This window comes from Lipophrys pholis (assembly GCF_963383615.2).
Source record: "Lipophrys pholis genome assembly, chromosome: 20".
Taxonomy (NCBI): Eukaryota; Metazoa; Chordata; class Actinopteri; order Blenniiformes; family Blenniidae; genus Lipophrys; species Lipophrys pholis.
The window spans coordinates 421,374-427,607 of NC_137648.1; the positions used below are offsets into that span (position 1 = coordinate 421,374).

Sequence of the window (6,234 nt, forward strand, 5' to 3'; positions counted from 1 at the left end):
AGCAGTGGGGGAGGATGGGATCCAGTCACCATATGTTGGCTATTTATTACCTCCTCCGAACAGTCCCTCTCTCTTCCCCTCTCTCTCCATCCATCCCCTCCATCCATCCCCTCCATCCCTCCGGCCAAAACGTCTAAATAAAGATGGTTTGCGAACATTCAGACGACATCGACAAAAAAACCAAGTGAGAAAAGATCGTCTGACTGGAACCAAACTAAGAATAAAGTGAGGAACATGAAGCGTCTGTCAACCCGTCACACTATCAGACGTAAGACCAAAGATTTTTACACGCAACTCTGACATCTGGGGAATTTCAATCAAAAATGTGTTAATTTTACAAAATTACACGAATAATTATATCAAGAGATTAAAATCAGCTAAACTATAGTGATGCTACATCCTGAGTATGGAAACGATTGAGCGTCACACAACTTGATAGCATTAGCATCTGACGCTAATCAGCCGAATTAACCTGTTGTCCCGAGGGAACGTCTGATCTGGAGGTAATATTCTAACATGAGCGATGGTTTCACAAGGTGTCGGCCATATTGAGAGGATGTGAGCGGAAGGCGCCAGCGAGCAGCACCGTCGCTACGTTAACATTTTCATCATCCATTCTAATTTTCTGAAGCTCGTTAACGATCCACTGTTAAATTAGAGAATTATCAAATATACCGTTTTTGAGATACACTAAAGCTAAAAGAACAAGCATTGAAGTAACGACAAAACTGTCACGTACTTTTAGCTGCTGCTATTAGCGCGACCGTTATGCTAATAAACTGCAGTTTTAATGAACGTCACATTAGCCGTCATCATTTACAGGATTATGGATGTTTCAAATGAAAACACTTCGTTTTCAAACGACGTCAGTGAAAACATGCTAGTTAGCATTTCAGGCAACACGTCTGCACCTTTGTGTGTGTGTGTGTGTGTGTGTGTGTGTGTGTGTGTGTGTGTGTGTCTTCATTACAACAACAGAGAACAATACTCTCTAGGTCCTGCTGCTCTACAGCCGATGCTGGAACCGAGAACATGTGTATTTGTTTCCACTCGGCGGAGGTAAAGAAAGGACAAGATTTCACTGCAATCGTGTCATTTGTTTGTTTTTTATTCAGAAACAGTGAAGAAGGCCCACACTGGTGCTGACGGCGCCATGTTTATGTTTGAGGTGGTGCATCAGTGTGACGTAGCGCATCATCACAGGACAAACAAAGCAAAGCGACTTATTGGACGTCTCTGTGTGTGATGTCATTTTTCCCAACATCGAGCCGATAATGATGGGTTCTGATAGTTCTGGTCCATCCCTCATTCTAAACATGAACAACAGGAAAACGCAGACATTCTAGTGAACAGACGACCAGTCGGATTGTTAACTTTGATGACTGTCAAAATAAAAGTAGCAAGTCTCAGGAGAAGTGGACGGAGAGCCATGACACTCTGGAGCCCGCCATGTTTATTAGTGTCCCTCTACTGAGCATGTGCAGAGAAACTATTTACAACAAAAGTTGCACCTTGGGAGCCGTTTTCAAAAAGTTGCATTTCCAGTGACTCCGAGCACGGTTGTCATGGTAACGGAAGGACAAAATGCTCTAAACTTTTGGTTTCTGCCTGCTAAATCTTACATTATGACGACTGTTGCGTCAATAAACTGCACCACATCGCGACTTTTACCGAACTAACTGGCAGCTGAGCGTCACAAAGAGGTAGCGCTAGCATCTGAAGATAATTAGAAAGCGTGCGCGGTCTGAAAGAGCCGCGGCGCTAGCAGCTGAGGCTAATTAGCGCCAGTCATCTGGACCGACTTAGCAGCAGCACTTTCATCCACTTGCTTCTCGTGCGTCTCCAAACGCATCCTAAAGTTCAGCCCGACACTTTAACTTTTTATTTTTATTAGGAAGTAAAGCCGAGCGCGGCGGGAGGGAGGGCCGACAAGTATGTGGACACAATGTCCCCGCGGCGAGGACAGCAACCTGGCAACTTTAATGGCAACATGGAAACGTCTCCAGCGTTTGAGAAGAAAAGTTCCACTTCCAGGAGAAACGGCTGCAAACTCTCTCTCTCTCTCTCTCTCTCTCTCTCTCTCTCTCTCTCTCTCTCTCTCTCTCTCTCTCTCTCTCTCTCAACAGGAAGCTCACACTCACGGGAGTCACAAGAGAGCAGTGCTGCTTCCCCAGCAGCTCCAGACCTCCGAGCACAACACACACACACACACACACACACACACACACACACACACACACACACACACACACACACACACACACACACACACACACACACACACACACACACACACACACACACACACACACACACACACACGATGGACATTTTCTCTCTTCTCCTTCTGAACCACCATCTAACACTCAGCTGCCATTACCCATCCTCCACTCCCTCCTCCTCCTCCTCCTCTCCCTCCTCCTCCTCCACTCCCTCCTCCTCCTCCTCCTCCACTCCCTCCACCTCCTCCTCCTCCACTCCCTCCTCCACCACCTCCTCCTCCTCCTCTCCCTCCTCCTCCTCCTCCACTCCGTCCTCCTCCTCCTCCTCCTCCACTCCCTCCTCCACCTCCTCCTCCTCCTCCACTCCCTCCTCCTCCTCCTCCACTCCCTCCTCCACCTCCTCACTCCCTCCTCCTCCTCCTCCACTCCCTCCTCCTCCTCATCCTCCACTCCCTCCTCCACCTCCTCCTCCTCCTCCGCTCCCTCCTCCTCCTCCTCTCCCTCCTCCTCCTCCTCCTCCTCCACTCCCTCCTCCTCCTCCACTCCCTCCTCCTCCTCCTCCACTCCCTCCTCCTCCTCCCCCTCCCCCTCCCAGAGTCTACAGTTGTACTTTGCCCAAACTTGTTAACACACACTTATGAAACTAGCCTCCGACTATCTCACAGCAGATTTCCTCCTTTTAGACCTTCCAGGCTCACGAGACGCTCAAGTTGAATGATTTAAATTAGCTGTGGTGCAACATGTGGAGCACATCTCCAAACAAACAAACAAACAAACAAACAAACAAAGACGCGGAGGCGTCACCTGATGCACTTGATCACGTCTGGGAAAACTAAAACAGTGACGATGCTACGACACGTTAGTGAAAGGTTTGTTCAGTCGGCTTCATGTGATGTTGTGAATTACAGACCGTGATCTTTCTCATTCTGTTAGCTACGCAGTTAGCAGCTTAGCGCCAGCTTCTAGCTGTTAGCTTCTAGCTGCTAGCTTCTAGCTGTTAGCTTCTAGCTGGTAGCTTCTAGCTGTTAGCTTCTAGCTGTTAGCTTCTAGCTGCTAGTTTAGAACTGCTTTAGGATGCAAAATCTATTTGTTCTATTTTCAGCTGAGAAATATTTGATTAAAAAAGTAACTTCAAATGTTTTTCAAATTCTCTACACTGCTCCTCTACATTGCTCCTCTACATTGCTCCTCTACATTGCCCTCTACACTGCTCCTCTACATTGCTCCTCTACACTGCTCCTCTACACTGCTCCTCTACATTGCTCCTCTACACTGCTCCTCTACACTGCTCCTCTACACTGCTCCTCTACCTCTACCTGATGTTCAGGCTCCAGTATGTGTGATTACATCAATCAATTTAAAAATGACTTTGAAAATATCATTTGACAATTTAACCGTTTGTTGCCATGGTGACGATAATATACTTTCATTGACAATTGTCACAAAATACTGCATTGTGAAGTATGCAACTGTAAAAGCAATGCAACGACGCGTCATACAACTTTATTTAGAAATACATCTTACTTTTTTTGGTGTTGCACTTTTTTTTCCTACAATGTTGCTGCCATGTTTATTTCCGCCACTAGAGGTCACAATAAACCTCAATTTCTGGTGAGGTGCAATGACACCAAAACTAACTTATAAAATAACGCAAGTATATTCTGGAGTCAGTTTTGATAAGTTGCATGTGTGTTGCCGTGGCGATGATTGTAACATGGTTAGAGGTTTCACTTCAAAACTCAATCACAACATTTGATCTAACTTTACACAGGAACTTAATGTTCACATGAAACCCGACAATGTGGTCAACTTTAAAAGTCACCTTTAGGCCATTATTTGCTGGTTGCTATACATATAATATTGTGGCCACTAGAGGGCACCTCAACAGATGCCACACCTCCCTATGACTGTAAAATAATTGCAGGGAAGTAAAATTGTCCTTTTTGTCGCAGTAGGCATGTCCACATCTTGTTTTTCCACTTGAATTATAAAACGAATACACAATAATTTATGTGTTCATTTAGATTTTTTTTTTTTTAACAAAATGGGTTCAACAATAACTGGGAACTTATGTACTCAGCGATAGAAAACAAACAACTGTTTTCATGCTGACTGAAAGAATTAAGAGTTGTGATGGTAGAAAGAGGAAATTCATTCATGAAACTGTCAAAATAAACTTCTGCATCTTCTGCAAAAGCAAGAAAACTCCCCTCCTCCTCCTCTCTTGCATCATCTCGTCTTTCCGGATCTTCCCGGCTTCTCTCGGTGTGTTTTCCGCCCCACGGCCGGGTTACACACGTGTGTGTGTGTGTGTGTGTGTGTGTGTGTGTGTGTGTGTGTGTGTGTGTGTGTGTGTGTGTGTGTGTGTGTGTGTGTGTGTGTGTGGAGTTTAGCCCCGGTGTGATAAAGTGTTGAGATAACATCGACGGTGTGTCAGCTCCACTGTACGGCATACCACAGCCGGGAGGCAGAGCGGGGGGAGGGGAGCATCTCAGCCAATCAGCAAGCGGTCCCACTCTGGAAAATGTCTGCCGGCTCTCAGCCAATCAGATTCTCCACTGTCTCTCTTTCTCTCACATACACACACCACACGGAGTGTGTGTGTGTGTGTGTGTGTGTGTGTGTGTGTACCGCCTCATCTTTTCACTTCAGACTAAAACTAAACTTTTTATTGTTTAGACGTCACTGTTTTGTTTATATATAAACATTTTATGTGTAAATACTCAAACTCAACTATCTCGTGTTTTTTAAGTATTAATTTACTATATTCAAAAATTATGTGGATTTGATTTAATGCTGTAAAAATTTGGATGCTCTATAATCTGAAGTTAGAGGAGGAAGATGCTCTATAATCTGGACGTTGGAGGAGGACGATGCTCTATAATCTGGACGTTGGAGGAGGAAGATGCTCTATAATCTGGACGTTGGAGGAGGAAGATGCTCTATAATCTGGATGTTAGAGGAGGAAGATGCTCTATAATCTAGATTAGAATGGAGAGAAGATCCTACCCCTACTAATGAGGCTCTTCCTCCAGTAATCAGGAGTTTAACTAAGTAACCATCAAGACAAAAGCAATGGCTAAAGCTGAAGCTAACCATAACTATAACTGAATTGTGAATAGCAGTTAGCAACTTGCTAATGCTAACAGCCAGCTCAGAGAACAGGACGGGGTGAGACGGGGTGAGACGGGGTGAGACGAGGTGAGACGAGGTGAGACAGCAGCTCCGACGCAGATTTCATGAACAATGAAAGTAAGGAGCGGGAGTGTAAACGAGCAGCGGCGTCGCTAAGAGAGAGACACAACCCTTCGGAATGAAGACAAAACGGTTGTGGAGCCGCCGCCGGGCCGTGAAGATGCATCGGAACATGAAGCGGCCACGGGACGGAGCGAGCCAATCAGAGGAGGCGGGCAGGCGCCATGCAAGCTGAAGCAGAAACGACGGAAACGAGAGGAAACGGAGCGGGACAGCGAGGGTGGAGGCGGCAGGAGGAATGGTGGAATACTGACGCTTCCTGACCAAGAGAAGCCGACAGGCGGTCACATGACAACAACAAGAAGAGGCGGAGCCAGGAAGCAGCAGTTGATGCAGCGTAGACAGGTGACGGTGGGAGGGGGAGGGGTGGATGATGATGATGATGATGATGATGAAGGAGGAGCATATTTACCCGTCCTTTTCGTAAAGCAACGCTCGGTCGCTCAGTTCTCGGGGGCGGGGCGGGAGGGGGCGGGGTTTGTTGTGTGTGTGTCTGCAACCACTGCTCACACTGCAGGGGAGAGCACAGAGAGACCGTCAGTAACCCAACATCACAACAACAACAATACACAGCTGTACACAACTACACACTAATACACATGTTCACACACCGAAACACAAACTAACGTGTTTACACAACAACTACACACAGACAACACACACATTTACACAAACATGTTCACACAACCAGAACACAAATAATACACACATTTACAGTAATAAACAACAGAAATACACAACAAAAAGTGCAGATTAA

At 46.1% G+C, this 6,234-nt stretch overlaps 1 protein-coding gene across 2 annotated transcripts in view; it reads right to left on the reverse strand.

Annotated features, from left to right (window-relative positions):
- rreb1a (ras responsive element binding protein 1a) overlaps window positions 1–5,988 on the reverse strand; it is a 41,803-nt gene extending 35,815 nt beyond the window's left edge. For both annotated transcript variants that reach the window (XM_080489689.1, XM_080489688.1), the window contains exon 1: window positions 5,890–5,988. The gene's annotated coding sequence lies outside the window, so the exon portion shown is untranslated. The remainder of the gene's footprint in view (window positions 1–5,889) is intronic.
- Window positions 5,989–6,234: the final 246 nt, after the last annotated feature.